This window comes from Megascapheus bottae, chromosome 13 (assembly GCF_031878675.1).
Source record: "Megascapheus bottae isolate mThoBot1 chromosome 13, mThoBot2.hap1, whole genome shotgun sequence".
NCBI lineage: Eukaryota > Metazoa > Chordata > Mammalia > Rodentia > Geomyidae > Megascapheus > Megascapheus bottae.
In genome coordinates this window covers 37,401,484-37,417,508 of record NC_143521.1, presented here as the reverse complement: position 1 = coordinate 37,417,508, position 16,025 = coordinate 37,401,484, and the positions used below count along the sequence as shown (strand labels likewise).

General features: G+C 40.8%; 1 protein-coding gene across 12 annotated transcripts in view; it reads right to left on the bottom strand.

Annotated features, from left to right (window-relative positions):
• Window positions 1–16,025, bottom strand: part of Apbb2 (amyloid beta precursor protein binding family B member 2) — a 268,672-nt gene that overhangs the window by 164,962 nt on the left and 87,685 nt on the right. For 7 of the 12 annotated variants that reach the window (XM_090343669.1, XM_090343666.1, XM_090343674.1 and 4 more), the window contains one exon: window positions 8,145–8,259. The gene's annotated coding sequence lies outside the window, so the exon portion shown is untranslated. Of the gene's footprint in view, window positions 1–5,873; window positions 5,964–6,564; window positions 6,694–8,144; window positions 8,260–9,939; window positions 10,028–10,509; window positions 10,565–15,491; window positions 15,583–16,025 lie in introns of those variants that run through there. The other 5 variants (XM_090343667.1, XM_090343668.1, XM_090343672.1 and 2 more) reach the window with 5 other exon arrangements.

The following is a 16,025-nucleotide window of genomic DNA, read 5'->3' as shown; positions in this document are numbered from 1 at the left end:
TCTATGCATGTGGTACTGAGGAATCAAACCCGGGTCCTCTGCTAGGCAAGCACTCTACCACTAGGCCAAACTCCCGGCCCAGGAACAGCCCCTTCTGGTACTCGTGTTCTATTTCTAGCTGTACTAGGTGGTAAGATCTGCTTGTTTAAAATGGAGCATAAGCTGGGCGCAGTGGCTTACACCTGTAACCCTAGTAACTCAGGAGGCTGAGATGTGATGATCTCCATTCAAAGCCAGCCCAGACACTAAAGAATGAGAGATTCTTGTCCCCAATTAATCTCTAGAAAATAGGAAATAGGGCTGTGGCTCCAGGGAAAGGGCAGTAGCCTTGAGTTGAAGAGCTCAGGGACAACATCTAGAACCAGGGGTAGGGTGGTAGGTAGCCTTGAGCTGAAGAGCTCAGGGATAGCATCCAGGCCCAGAGTTCAAGCCTCATGGCCCCCCCTCACCCCCTCAAGAAACAAAATTGAGCATAGTTCTCAGGTTCCCAATTTTTAACACAAAACCCAAATGCTTCCTAAAACCCTGGGCAATTCCAGATCTATCCCCACGTTAGGGTATATTGGTTTGGCCCAAGCTTACTCCTCAGTAAAGTGGGGTGTCCAGGCCAGTGTTTTCACACTGAGATCAGTGCATGGAGGACAAATCACCTTAATGACCTGACTGGTTGTTCTTAACCAGTAACAAAGCTTTTCTTTCCATCAAGAGAGCTGGCCTTCCTCTGAACAACACATTAATCAGGCCACCACAGGCCCTGACTGCTTCAAATCACTGAGAAAGTAAACAAATGGAGTGTGGTGCAGGGATAGAATGAGGGCTGGCACATGCAGGCCTGGGTTTCATCCTCGGCACCAAAAGAAGAGAAATTTATGATGCTGTGTAGTATACATCATGTATATTATGCCATGACCGTTAATAAGGGGAGAGGATAGTGGAGAACAGGAACAGGCTCAACAAAGTATGGTACATAGAGTTGTGAGAACTCACTTCTTCCTATTTCTCCTTTTCCTACATGAAACTTTCCATTTCCATTTTTCTTCTTTCCCTTGTATTTTTTTAAAATTATTACCATTGCTTTATGATTACTCATCTTTTTTTTGTCGGTCATGGGACTCGAACTCTGAGCCTGGGTGCTGTCCCTGAGCTCTTCAGCTCAAGGCTATCCCTCTGCACTTGAGTCACAGCCCCATTTCCCGGTTTTCTAGTGGTTAACTGGAGATAGGAGTCTCAGGGACTTTAGTGGCCAGGCTGGCTTTGAACTGCAATCCTGAAATCTCAGCCTCCTGAGTAGCTAGGATAACAGGAGTGAGCCACTGTGCCCAGCTGATTATTCATCTTTCTAGGTGAAAAATTTTCCTTAAGCTTCAGATTACCGCTGGTTACTTCAGTCAGTTAAGGAAGAAATTCAAGAGAGATGTCAGCATTCCTTTGTGTTGAACCTCTTTGGCCTTTAAAAATTATATTGGGGGAGCAGACAAAAGGCTGTCACCTAAATGAGTAACCACCATTTCACTACCCAGCCTGAGGAGAGATGGGGGCAGGGAGTAGAGGCTCAAACTGCAACTCTGCTCTAAGAAGTGACTGTATTTCTCGGATCTTTGCTTTTCCTTTATCTATGAATGGGGATAGGGAAAAAAAAAAAAAGTTCCATAGTTTGCTTTACAGTAGAAGGCTTCCAGGACAGTGTGAGGCATGGGGAAATATCTGAATCAAAATGGTTGTCTTGGGGCTGGGAGAGAGTAGCCTAGTGGTAGAATGCTCGCCTAGCATGCATGAAGCTCCTGGGTTTGATTCCCTGGTACCACATACTCAGAAAAAGCCCAAAGTGGCACTGTGGCTCAAGTGGCAGAGTACTATCCTTGAGCAAAAAGTGCCCAAGGACAGTGCCCAGGCCTTGAGTTCAAGCCCCAGGACTGGTAAAAACAAAAATAAAACAAAACAACAAAAAAATACTTGTCCATCAATAACAGCAGGAAAGTCAAGGAAGGAAGGCCAAAGTAATAGTTGTATGTATCTGTTACTGTTTAAACTTCATTTTAACAAGGCCACACTAAAACTACAGCACAGCCATGTTCATTGCAGCATTATTCATCATAGCTAAAATATGGAACCTCAGTAGATGAATGGATCATGAAGATACATATTTATACCATGGAATTCTATGCTGCCATCAGAAAGAATGACATTGCCCCAATTGTAGGTAATAGAAAGACTTGGGGGAAAACAATCATAATAAGCAAAGTAAGTCAGACCCCAAAGAAACATAGGCTCCATGGTTTCCCTCATTTGTAACGATTAGTATATATTTAGGATCCTAACAGAGAATCATCTATGCACACATGACCATATAGGATGAGGCTAAGTGAAATGAACTCCAGGATATGGAAACAAGAGATTTATCTTTGTGATTGTGAAGCTATTTCTTTTCTCTTCTTTTCCCCTTAAGGTTTATCTTATGTTGTTACTGTATCTGACTTTGGTGTCTGGCATACTGTATACTCATTCATTTGTTTATTTGAAAAAGGGAAAGTAAGGGAAAAATAAGATGAGTAGGGGGAGGGAGAGTGGGAGAAAAACATGTGAAAGGGTAACAATGTTCAAGAAGTAATGTACTCCCTACCTGATGAATGTAACTGTAACCCCTCTGTACATCACTCCAACAATAAAATAAACTTTTAAAAGAAAAAAACTTGTTTTTTTGTTTTGTTTTGTTTTGTCCAGTCCTGTGGCTTGAACTCAGGGCCTTAGCATTATCCCTGAGCTCTTTTTGCTCAAGGCTAGTACTCTACTACCTGAGTCACAACACCACTTCCAGATTTTTCTGTTTATAAGGTAATGAAGAACTAAACCCAGGGCTTCATACATTACTAGACAAGCACTCTACCACTGAGCCACATTCCCAGTCTCTTGTTTTGTTTTTTAAGACAAAGTCTTCCTATATAGCCCAGGCTAGTCTCAGACTCATGATCCTTCTGTTATAGTCTCCCAAGTTCTAGAATTGTAGGTGTGTATCATCATGCCTGGTTTGTTCTTTTTTTGTTTGTTTGTTTTGTCAGTCCTGGGCCTTGAACTCAGGGCCTGAGCACTATCTTTGGACTTTCTCAAGGCTAGAATTCTACTACACCACTTCTGGCTTCTTTTTATGTATGTGGTACCAAGGAATCAAACCCGGGTCTTCGTGCATGCTAGTCAAGCACTCTACCACTAGGCCAAACTCCAGGTCCCTGTTCTAACTTTTTTTGTTTGTAGGTCATAGGGCTTGAACTTTGGGCCTGGGCGCTGTCCCTGAGCTCTTCAGCTCAAGGCTACCACACTACCCCTGGGCCTGGGCATTGCCCCAGAGCTCTTCAGTGAAGGCTACCGCCCTACCCCTGGAGCCACAGCCCGACTTCCTAGTTTTCTAGTAGTAAACTGGAGATAAAAGTCTCATGTTCTTTAGTGCCCAGGCTGGCTTTGAACCCTGATCCTCAGATCTCCACCTCCTGAGAAGCTAGTGTTAAAGGCATGAGCCACCACACATAGCTGTTCTATTAAAATGGCAATTTTATGTGTGAAATGAGAAGGAAAAAAAAGGGCAGAAAAGGAAACAGGAAGTGAGCAGCCAATGATGCTGCACTTTGGTGATCTTTGCTGAATATCCCTTGTCCTGAGCCAGCATAGGCTCTATAGATGCTCTGAAAACCCTTCACATGGGCTCCTGTGCATACTGACTATCCAGCTCCATCCCTAAGCCCAAGGTGACTTTTAGAGATAAAATACTGCCTTCATTCATAAAGAAGAAGAGGGAATGAAGATGATATTAATGTCAAAATCCTGATAGAGTATAAACACATGCCAAGACATAAGAAGTCATTTGTGACACAAGTTTCTTTTGGGATTAAATGTCTTAAATCCAGCTGCAGGAGCTGGGAAAACAGGAAGCAACTCTGCTGTCCATTATCAAAAGGTAGTTCCTCATTCTAAGATCAACCACATCAAAACAATCCAAAGAATAAGTGTGCAGGTGGCGCTGAGACAGCCCACATAAGTTGGTGTAAGAGGGAGCGTGACAGAGGTAGTAAAATAGCTTGGAATACACTGGAAGAATGTGGAAATATAACAATGAAACCCACCCCCCCACCATAACATAACTGATGTAAACTAATTAAAGAAATATTTTAGTATAAGGTATGGACTGAAGAGTACTAATGTCAAATGAAATAACAATTGTCACTCATGAGGAGTGAGTATGAAAAGAAGTAATAAAAGAACCAGTGTAACAGCAATATTCACAAGACAATATGTTGGAAATGAACTTTACAATTTGGGAAGGTGTGGGAGAGAGAAAGTGGGAGAGAAACATAGGGAGGGGTAACCATGCTCAAGAAGTTAATGTACTCATTACCTTATGAATGTAACTGTAACCCCTCAATATAGCACTCTGATAATAAAAAAGGAAAAGAACAAGAAAAGGAACCACTGAGGATTCAAATGCAGGGTGGCTAGTGGGGAAGCGCTTGATGTTTAGGGCAGGCAGCAAGCGTGATGAAAGATGTTCTTCCACTAGACTGATGTGGCTACCACATATGTGTGAATAAACAGGAAGACAGATTGTAGACCAGAAGTCTAAAAAATCTATTTCAACAGTCCAGACCCTGATATGCAGGTTACAGTGGTGAGTGCATCGTGCAAAGGAGCTAAATGCAAGTAATGATACAAACATGGATGTGATTATATTAGCAGTTCTTGAATACTGCCAAAACTTTAGTCTTGACACCAGCATAAATAACTTTGCTAAGTAAAGTCTGGATCAGCTCTGGCTATTTACTTCTTATTCCAGTACTCAATTGATGCCATTCTACATTCCATCAGAGAACAGCATCATGACCTGTAAGAAGAGAGCACTAAAAGGCAGAACAATGACCCCAAAGCAGGAAATTAAAACTCCCATTTGACACATGAGCCTCAATAACAACCTGAGTGCAGCAGGGTGCCCTGCCAACCTTGACTAATGGTGCTGACTACACTTGATTATAAAAATTATAAAACCAAGAGATTTTTGTTTCCTCAACTATTTCTCTTCCAGGGAACCAAAATGACCCTACAGGAAACAGGCCCAGAGTCAGCTCCCTTGACTCACATAAGAGCAGTCAGAGTCACTGGAGTTATTCATCTCTACTGCTAAGAGTAGCCCCCATAGAAAGTCAACTCTGGAGAAGCAAGCCTTCTTGGGAAATCAGGATAACTCAGATACAAAGGATGGAAGAAAGAAATAGAAAATAAGCCACACAACGTAAGTGGTAAGGCAGCGTACTAAAGATCAGTGGCACTAGAAGAAATCAAAGGTGGATAAGCTGGGAGTGTGGCCTAGTAGTAGATTGCGTTTCAAGCATACACAAAGCCCTGGATTCCATTCCTTGGTACTACATACACGGAAAAAGACAGAAGTGGTACTGTAGCTCAAGCAGTAAGAGCACTAGCCTTGAGAAAGCCCAAGGACAGTGCTCATATCCTGAGTTCAAGCCATGGGACTGGCAAAAAAGATGAGGAAGAGGAAGAAGAGGAGGAGGAGGAGGAGGAAGAAGAGGAAGAAGAAGAGGAAGAGGAGGAGGAGAAAGAGGAGGAGGAGGAAGAAGAAGAGGAAGAGGAGGAGGAGGGAGAGGAGGAGGAGATGGGAGTGGAGGAGAAGAATGAGAAGGAAATCAAAGGTAGAAACCTCATGTTTGAGAACCGCCTTCTAGGGGAAGGATCTTTCACATGTTCAAAAGTGCAGCCTTCCCACTCAAACATATACAAAGGACATGTTCAGCAATGGTCCCAGGACAGCCATGAGAGCTATCTGAGGATGGCTAGCACATACTTGGACTTGGTAAAGATAAGTTAAGGACATTTACCTGGAGAACTCCAGCTGAGAAATGCCCTTCCTTGTGGTTTCTGGGTCATTCAGCTTAGAGCCCTTCAGTCGACTCAGGAAAATCACCTGGCTGACAAGCAGTATGTCATTCCTCAACAGTGAAAAACAAGCATGTTCCACATATGTTCATTTCATTATATAATTTACTGCTTCTACTCCAAGACTGCCCAAATATTAGGATTCTGACCACTTTGAAAAAAGAATTACAATCATGTGAAATTAGTACTGTTGATGGTCAGAGACTGTCAAATACAAACAAGTCCCATAAATCAATCATAGGACATGTCTTCCAGCTTTCCTCTTCAGCAGGGGTAGGGAAATCTTTTCAAAACAATGTCACAAATATTTTAGGTTTTGATGACCAAAGACAAGATAGAATTTGTGTGGGTACTTCCATAAATAAAGTAGTACAATTAAAAATATGTAAAAATTTCCAGACATCAGTGGCTTACTTCTGTAATCCTAGCTACAGAGGAGGTTGAGATCTGAGGCTCACCATGAAAACACAGCCATGAGATTCTTTTATCTCCTTAACAGCCAAAAACGGCAGAAATGGAACTGTGTGTGGCTCAAGTAGTAGAATGCTAGCCTTTAGCAAAAGAAGCTCAGAGACAGTGGCCAGGCCCTGAGCTCTATTTCTAGGACCAGTAAAAAACAAACAAAAAATTCACCTTCAGCTCCCACAAAGCAGGCATGGCAGAGTTTGTTACAATGGCCATAGCTGTCAAGTTCTTTCCTGTGATAGACAGTTTAGAGCAGTACATTTTCTCCTGATGACGCTCATAAAGAAAACAGATGATCTAAGAATAAAACAGTAATAGTCTCATAAGATATATGCAGAAAAACTGCTCACCTCAGTGCTGCTGGCTTTCTGCTACAAGAACTTACTGGGAATCTCTATTCTGGGTCAGTAATCCATTGCCATTGATACTGAAATTACTATCTGGCTTACTTCACAAGTAATTGTTCTGGGGAAGACTTAAGGATAATTCTTGAGCTGTACAAGGACAGGAGAATGAAGTGTAATCATAAATAAGCATGACTAAAGAATGGATATGAGAACAAAGCCACTGTGGAGTGGGTGGGGAATAACCCCAATTCATCCCAAATGGAAGCCAAAATTCCAGAAGGTCCAAAGAGGAGAAAGAATAAGGGTATATTTGCATTCACCCAAATTTGAAAGATCAAAGGGAGCACAAAAATAAGCCTGAGACAAACTGCCCTTTACATATATAAAAGTAGATCATCAAATAAGAGGTAATTACTCTTCCTAAGTTATCAGAGTTAAAGACAAATAGGAGCATGTAATTCTAGCAGTTCCCAAAAGATCATTAGAAAAAACTAAGTACCACAAGACATTGAAAATCATAATGGAAGAGACCAGAACTGCCCTGCCCAATGCACAAGTAACAAACAAACTCAAACACACACACTTCTGTTCTGGGTCCATAAAGTTATTTTTATGTGTGTGTGCCAATTCTGGGACTTGAGCTCCATTGTGTTCAAGGCTAGCATTCTGCGATAAAGCCATGGCTCCATTTCCAGCTTTTTGGTGGTTAACTGAAGATAAGAGTTTCATGGACTTTCCTGCTGGAGCTCGCTTTGAACCATAATCCTCAGATCTCAGTCTCCTGAGTAGCTAGGATTATAGGTATGAGTCACCAGTGCCCAGCTGGGTCTATGAAGTTCTTAGTAGCAAATGAATCAAGCAATCACTGGGAATTTTTTTTTAATTCATGGTATTACTATTATTTCAAGTGTCATATGCCTATTTGTATGTGTGCCATGATAAAAAAAGAAAAGGCTTTTTAAGCTCTTATATGAATAGACTCATTGAAACAGAGAGGGAGATGGCTTATCTTCTGGTTTTCATTGAACTTCTTGATGATAAAAATTTTAATACAGATATAATGTCTCTCCATTCAATATTAAAAAGTTACCCTAGAGAAAACTATTCTCTCTCATTTCTAAATGTTCTCATTTAAATCTTTTTTTTTTTTTTTTTTGCCAGTCCCGGGGCTTGAATTCAGGGCCAGGGCACTGTCCTTGGGCTTTCTCAAGGTTAGCACTACCACTTGAGCCATAGCACCACTTCCAGCTTTGTGTGTGGTAGGTAAGCACTCTACCGGCCCCTCATTTAAATCTTATAAACCTTCACTAGTTTGGTAGCCAGTGATAGTCTACAAGGTGGCGGGGGGCGGGAGGGGAGAAGAGGGGTGGAACACAAATGAGCACACAATCTCATACATACATGAACTGCCTGGATGACAGTGAGCCTCAGGGTAACTTCTGCCCATAGCGAGAGTCAGCACATCAGCAGGGGCCTCTGCAGTTTCCAAGTGCTCAGGAAGCCGTGAGATGGTTCACTGTGACGGGAGGAGACAAAAAAAAAGGTAGAAACAAATTAGAGACTTGTAATCGTGATTACATTTTTTTCATTAAAATGCTAATGATAACGATAAATTTCTAGATAACCATGCTCATGAATTATTCATGGTCACATGTGAAATGAAGTCTTGTCCCTACAGGCAAGCACAGAACTTGCTGGTGGTCAGCATGTGGTCGCTGGAGTTTATAGAAGTGCAGGTTCTTGCAGGCCTCTCGGTTAGGGCAAGCTTTCCCTGGCCCTCTTTTAGTCTGGCCACTCATGTTGGGCTGATGTGTCTTCATCTCATTCTTCCTCAGCATCAGGGACAGCACTTGCCTGGCTCTTTGTTATGACACTTGACTATACCCTATGAACATTCCAAATGCTTGAAGGGAATAAAGAAACTTTTTTGTATTAGAGAGGCAACATGCAAAATGGATTTAGAAAAGCCTTTGCAGGGCTGGGAGTTTGGCCTAGTGGTAGAGTGCTTGCCTAGCATGCACAAAGACCCCGGTTCAATTCCTCAGTACCACATACATAGAAAAAAGCTGGAAGTGGTGCTGAGGCTCAAGTGGTAGAGCTAGAGCCTTGAGAAAGTCCAAGGACAGTGCTCAGGCCCTGAGCTCAAGCCCAGGACTGGCAAAAAAAAGAAAAAAAAAAAAAAAAGAAAAGAAAAAGAAAAAGAAAAGCCTTTGCATTGAAGTATAGCATATATACTGAAAATATACATACCACGAAATTTCTCTAAACTAGTTCAGAGAAACATCATCGGTATGGCAGAAATCCTCTTCATGTTCCCTTCTAAAGGTAGCACCTATGTATAAATCACTTTTGCACATTTTTGTGGACATGAAATTGACTGTCATCGAAGTTTCATTTAGAAACCATATACTGAGCCAGGCACTGGTGGCTCATGTCTATAATCCTAGCTACTTGGGAGCCTGTGATCTGAGGTTCTTGATTTAAAGCCAGCCCAGGCACAAAGTCCATAAGACTCTTATCTCCAAAAAACGGAAAAACCTAATCTTATCTCCTGAAAACAGAAAGTGATGCTGAAGTTCAACATGGTAGAATGGTAGTCTTGAGCTCAAGAGCTCAGGGATAGTGCAGAGTTCAAGCCCCACAACTGACCCCCCCCAAAACAAAACAATCAAAAAAGCCTATATGCTGAATACATGCTATATGTCAAATACTGAGCTAAGTACCTGAGCTACGTACCTGAGCTACAAAGATGAATACTACAGTATACCATGCTATTAGGAAAATGAAGTCCAGTGGGCTGAGAGGCACACACAATAAGCTCTGTAGGGTAGCAAGATGAGTATAATGATGAGAGGCGTGTGTCCATCTAGGAGGGCAGCTAGTTTAAAATGGAGAAGTCAGAAAAGGCTTCCTGGGGTTGCCTGGTACTTCCTAAAGATGAGCTAGGCTGGCTGAGCCAGGGGGGGACAGTGGTGAGAAGGTATTCTCAGTGTTCTTGCCCTCTCTCTAAGGAAAAGCCTGCAGTGTAAGGCCAGGTGTGGGGGCCAAGGGTAGGGAAGAAGTGAGAAACATGGCAAGAGGATAGATGAAGGAGCTGGCCTTGGAGAAGTAGAATCTATAATCCTCTGATAATAGGAGAGTAAAGACAAACAGCATTGGGATGCTGAAGGCAACAGACCAAATGACATCAACATACTTGAAAATAGCTGGCAAGGCTCTTTGCTGAGAATGAGGTGACAAGCAAATAGTTTGAAGATACATATCTTGAAGTTCTTAGTCTCTGGTATGCTACCTAAAAATAAAAGTAGTCCAACCTTATTTTAAGGTAAGCAAACATACATGCTAGTGTACATCAAAACAGAAAAGGGTATTTGTGGGAAAATGCATCCACAGTAGAATCTAAGAGTATTAAAAACAGTGTGCAAGTCAGGCACCCGTAACTCACACCTATAAACTAAGCTACTGAGGAGGCTGCGATCTGAAAGTTTGGATTCAAAGCCAGTATAGGAAGACAAATCCTTCAGACTCTTATCCCTAATTACCCAGGAAAAAGCAGGACCTGAAAGCATGGATAACGTAGCACAGTTCCAGTCATGAGTCAAACACCTGAGCAAGAGCTTAAAGTCCTGTGCAAGCCGTAGTACCAGCATAAACAGACTGTATAAACAGAAAAAGTAGAAGGATCTTCCTAAAATGCTCTTAGGTTTTGGGTGCCAACCTTCCCAAAGTTTAACATAGAATTTCATGAACCAAAATCATTACTCACCATCCTACAGCTTTCCTGGGACACTCCAATTCAAAGATCCCACCAAGTATGACACCTAACCAACAAGAAAGGAGACACTGGCATTGAGCAGGAAGTAGGGGAAAGTGGAGCTGATAGTGTCACCTGCCTATGACTTCCTGTCATGACACTCTTAAGACCATAGCTATACTACCCGCTTCCAGCTCCTGCTTACCTATGTGCTTGGCAAATCTAGAAATAGAGTGGCATGAGTTAGCTATCATGATAAAAAGAGCAAAGTTCGTTGAAAACTAAGGCAATGAAAACCACCTTGAAAAGCAGCTTTGACATTTTCCCAGCATCCTTTGTGATCTCCAAAGCCTTATAGCTGCTCTCACAGTTTGTTTCAGCCGTATAGGAATGAGATGAAGGCCATCTTTGGAATGTGATCTCATTTTAGAACCGTGTTATCTCCACCGAAGTCAGCCACAATAAAGACTACCACAGACAAGCAAAAACCAACTGGGCCATTCATCTCTGTATCCCTGGAGCACAGGATTTAGTAAGCAGTTGATAAATGTGAACTAAATCAATAAATCAGTACCAAAGTAAGAAGTTCCTCCAATTAAAAGGTAAGTGAGCCAATTAAATGGTGAGAACAGAAATAGTCTCCCGATGTCTTCCTTTCTTACTCTAATTGATTCAAAGCAAAGCTGTAAAACCACATCTAACTGCACAGAAGAAAACCTTCATGAATTCAGAAAGAAATGCAGGGTTAAAATATCATGTAACCCTTTTACTAATTACAATAAAAAATGCAAAAAAAAAGAAATGCAGTGTTAAACAGACTAGATATTATGAAAAATGTTCTGTAAATGGTGAAGTAGGTAGGTGCGAACATGTTGAGCAAACAAAGAAATAAAAACTGAAACCTTTACATCTTTGTTATCCTCTGTGAAAGACAGGACATCATTATTCCAGCCACATGATGCCTCACCTCCCAGAAGCTAGCTCGCTTGCTCATTCACACAGCAACCTGCTTAGCTTTAATCCCCCAGAGCTACCAGGAAAGCAGTCATAAGATAATCAGCTCTGGTTTCCTTGGAAATTCAACCCCCCCACCCCCCGCCGCCGCCAACAGATCTTTGTTTTCCTTGGAATAGGTATGTAGTTCTATCATTTGCCACTTCAATTCTTTTAAGGCATAAACGCTTAGTATCACAGATCACGCTGAAGACATTTTAAATAGAACACTGTAGTTTGTATCTGGGAATAATTTTAGTTTCCTCATGTAAGGGATGGTTTGTTATTATGCACTAGGTAACATATTCTAAACCGTTAAAAAGTAACTTGAAGAGCCAGGCACCGTGGTTCAAGTCTATAATCCTAGCTACTCAGGAGGCTGAGATCTGAGGATCAAGGTTCAAAGCCAGTCCAGGCACAAAACCGGAGACTCTTATCTCCAATTAACCTCTAGAAAACAGGAAGTAAGGCTTGGTTCAAGGATAGGGTATGGTAGCCTTGAGCTGTAGAGCTCAGAGACAGAGCCCAGGCCACATGAGATGCCTTGAGGCCTCACTGCAATGTGAGTCCCACTGTGAAGTCTACAGTGCAAAAGTGTGACTCAAGCCAGCTACTCAGGAGGCTGAGATCTGAGGATAGAGGTTCGAAGTCAGCCTAGGCACTAAAGTCTGAGAGACTCTTATCTCCAATTAACCATTACAAAACTGGAAGTGGCACTGTGGTGCAAGGTGTAGGGTGGTAGTCTTGAGCTGAAATGCTAAGGGATAATGCCCAGGCCCAGACTTCAAGGCCCAGGCTGACAAAAAAATAAAAAAGGTAACTTAAAGGCCAGGCACTGGTGGCCCATACCTATAGTCATTCTACTCAGAAAGCTGAGATCTGATGATCATGGTTTGAAGACAGGCCAGCCTTATCTCCAGTTAACTACTTAGAAAAAGCAAGAAGTAGTGCTGTGGCTTAAATGGTAGAGCACTAGTCTTGAGCAAAAGGAGCTCAGGGGCAGGACCCAGACCCAGAGTTCAGGCCCCAGGACAAGCCCCCCTCCTCCCACAAAAAGAGTAATTTGATATGGAAAATATCACATCTAATTCTGTTCATTTGATCAGCAGTATGTTAAGAGCAACACACATTGATGATGGATTGATTGATTACAGGGCTAGGATAAAAATCCCGGGCCTTGCACTTGCAAACATTCTACACTGAGCTATTAGACTGTCATTCTTTTGTCTACTCTTAAGAATGCAGAGCCCAAGATAAACAAATCACTATTCTCTTGAATGTAAACCATGATGGGGAGAAAGGAAATATATTTACCAGTCCACAAAGTGTTTAATGTGCAGCTTTTTAATTACTATATTTATGGTGCTGTCCATAATATATTCACCAACACAAATGCTCTACCAGGCCATTAATCCTCAACAAATACATTAATGCTCCCTCCTCTCCTACAAATGCTTATTATGCTGATGTGGGGCAAAAATGCCAGGAATTCTCTCCAAAATAAACACTTCATGTCAACAGTTCCACTATGCAGACTATTTTTAAGATACTGGAATACCTCTGCTTAAGTATTTGGTGCTACTGATGTAAAAAATGAATTTGTAAACCAAATTTGTAAAACTACCTTGGTTAAATACAATATTTTTTTATATGAAATGTGGTACTAGCTAGTAAAGAGACTGTCTATGCTTTTCCAAAAGAACATTTTGTAACTCATTAAATTTTAACACTCAGATCATTCTGCAGTAAAACTTAGAAATCTCAAGGAATAAGACACTAAGAAAGATCAAAATGTTCATTAGTAGTTGAAAGTAGATTATCCCTGGATGTTAAATGAGTAGCTTCAACCAAAGGCAAGTAATTAATTTTTCTAAGAGATATATCTTCATTTGACGACAGGACCATGAATGAGACTATCAATTCTTTTGCTCTATTGGAATATGAAAATATGAACTCCACGGAAAAATAGCTGGCCCAGCAATACTAGGCAGCAGTAAGGTTTCTACTCTAAGAAGGAAGGCTGGATGGGAAGCTCCTACAAAAGCAATAGGGAGCACTAGAATCAAGACTGCTGAAGTTTAAACACCAGTACAGAACCTATTTTGAGAATGAACCACAGGTGAATATAACTTACAGATCCAGATCTAGAGCCAGGGTCATAAGGCTCCAATGTGAAGACTGGTTTTGTATGTGTTGCTGATAACTGGGCTCAACCTGCCTTTTATTTTGCTTTTGCGTTTTATTGTATTATTGCATTTTATTAGATTTTCTAATCTTGAAATTTAATTTTATTGTCAAGGTGGTATACAGAGGGGTTACAGATACATACATAAGGTAGAATACATTTCTTGTTGCACATTTTTGCTCCTCTCCCTTGTTTTTCTCCCACTTTCCCTCCCCCACCCTTCCCCCCCCAATGGTAAAGTTCATTTCCAACAGATTGTCTTGTGAGTATCACCATTGTATTAGTTCACCCTTTGTCCTTGGTCTCACTATTTTGTTGTTTCCCTTCCTTTACTCAGATAAATGTATATATAAGATACAAGGTACTAAAATCAAATACAGTGACAACAGGGAATAAACCAAAGGAGGAAAAACAAAAACAAAAATAAAACCAAAAGAAATACCTTCACACAGTACATTTAAAACAACAACAAAGAAAAACGTCTTGTTTCCATATCTTGGTGTTCATTTCACTTAGCCTCATCTTATATGGTCATACATATATAGCTATTGAACTATTGTGGTCCTCTAGACATATACTGGTAGTTTTAATTTGGCCTTCTTTGTGGACATTGGGATAAATGCCCACATGTGGGATTGCTGGGTCATATGGAGCTCTATGTTTAGGTTTCTGAGGAACCTCCATATTGCTTTCCAGAGTGGATGAACAAATTCACACTCCCACCAACAGTGTAGTAGCATTCCCTATCTGCCACATTCCAGCCAGCATCTGTTGTTATAAAAATTGTTGATAATAGCCATTAACTGAGGTGAGGTAGAATCTCAACACTATTTTGATTTGCATTTCTTTTATGGCCAGATCGATGTTGAGCATTTCTTCGTGTCTATTGGCTATTCTTATTTCTTCTACAGAGAAGTCTCTTTTTAAGTCTGCAGCCCACTTATTAATGAGGAGGTTGTTTCTTTCAGTATTTGTTTTTGGGGGATTTCATTTTTTGAGCTTTATGTGTATTTTAGATATGAGGCTTTTGTCTGTTATATGGCAGTGAAGATGTTCTCCCAATTTGTGGGTTTTCTATTTATCTTACTAGTACGTCCTTTGTCATACAGATGCTCTGTAGTTTAATGCAAAACCGCTTATCCAGCCTTTCTTTGATTTGTTGTGTTTCTGGGTCTTTATTAAGCCCTAGTTTTTCTCCTATTCCTTCCAGGGTATCTACTTTAACTTCAAGGTCTTTGAACCATTTTCAATCTATCTTTTAAAGGCCAATGGCAAGACAGTTGCTCTAGAAATCTTCAGGGTAACACAAGACTGTTTGCACCAAGGTAGAACTTTCCAAAAATCAGCAAAGCAGTAAGAAGTTACATGGTATTTCGAAGTGTTTATGCCTAAATTTGCACCTCTAATTCTTCTTGCAAATAATGATTTTTTTCTTCTTTGGTAATGATCTCTTGACATTAAATAGAATAAAGAAGGTTTAAATCTACTGAAACAACAAAGTTAAAGACAAAAATGTGTTAAAAGATGACAGAAAGAAACTGAAATCAAGTTATGATTTTAGCTTCTAGTAAAATTTCCATCATCTAGCTTACCAGAGCTATTTTTCCCCCAGCTCTGCATTAAATAATCAGAGCACTAAATCTGTGAAAACCACAAGGGATGTGCCCATCTCATAAAAGATGATCATCTGAGCTATTATAATGAGAAAGAGCATCTATTTTGGGTTTTAAGGACAGAAGAACTTCCTGCCTGTTGCTCAGAGCAATAACACTTCTAATAAGCTTTAGAAAACAAATGTCTAGGCCACTGTACCTACCCTGATGACAAGAGGAACCTTCACCCAGAAATGCTTCCTCTTCAGAACATCTACAGGCTCTGCAACCTGATTAATCTGTAACCTTCACGCGCTGCCCAAACAGAAAAAAATTTATTCTATTGTGGTAAAGTAAATTTTTTTTAAAGTTTAGACTTTTTCTATAAATTCTAGATTAGGAACCAACCAGATATTCATTTATGTAAATTCTATAAAACTTAAGTTGGTCACCCTTTTGCTTCACAATGGTTGGACAAGGGCAACGGTAAGTAATTCTTGATAGACCTTAATGACATACTGAGCATTATTTTTAAAAAAAGAAAGAAAAAAAAGAAATCACTTATTCTTAAAATTGGAATTGGAATTTTTTTTTGGTGGGTTATGGGGCTTAAACTAGGCCTGGGCACTGTCCCTGAGCTCTTCAGCTCAGTGGAAGTGGAGCCAAGCCCCACTTCCCATTTTCTAGAGGTCAATTGGAGATAAGAGTCTAAGGTCCTTTTGTGCTCAGGCTAGCTTTGAACCTTGATCCTCAGATCT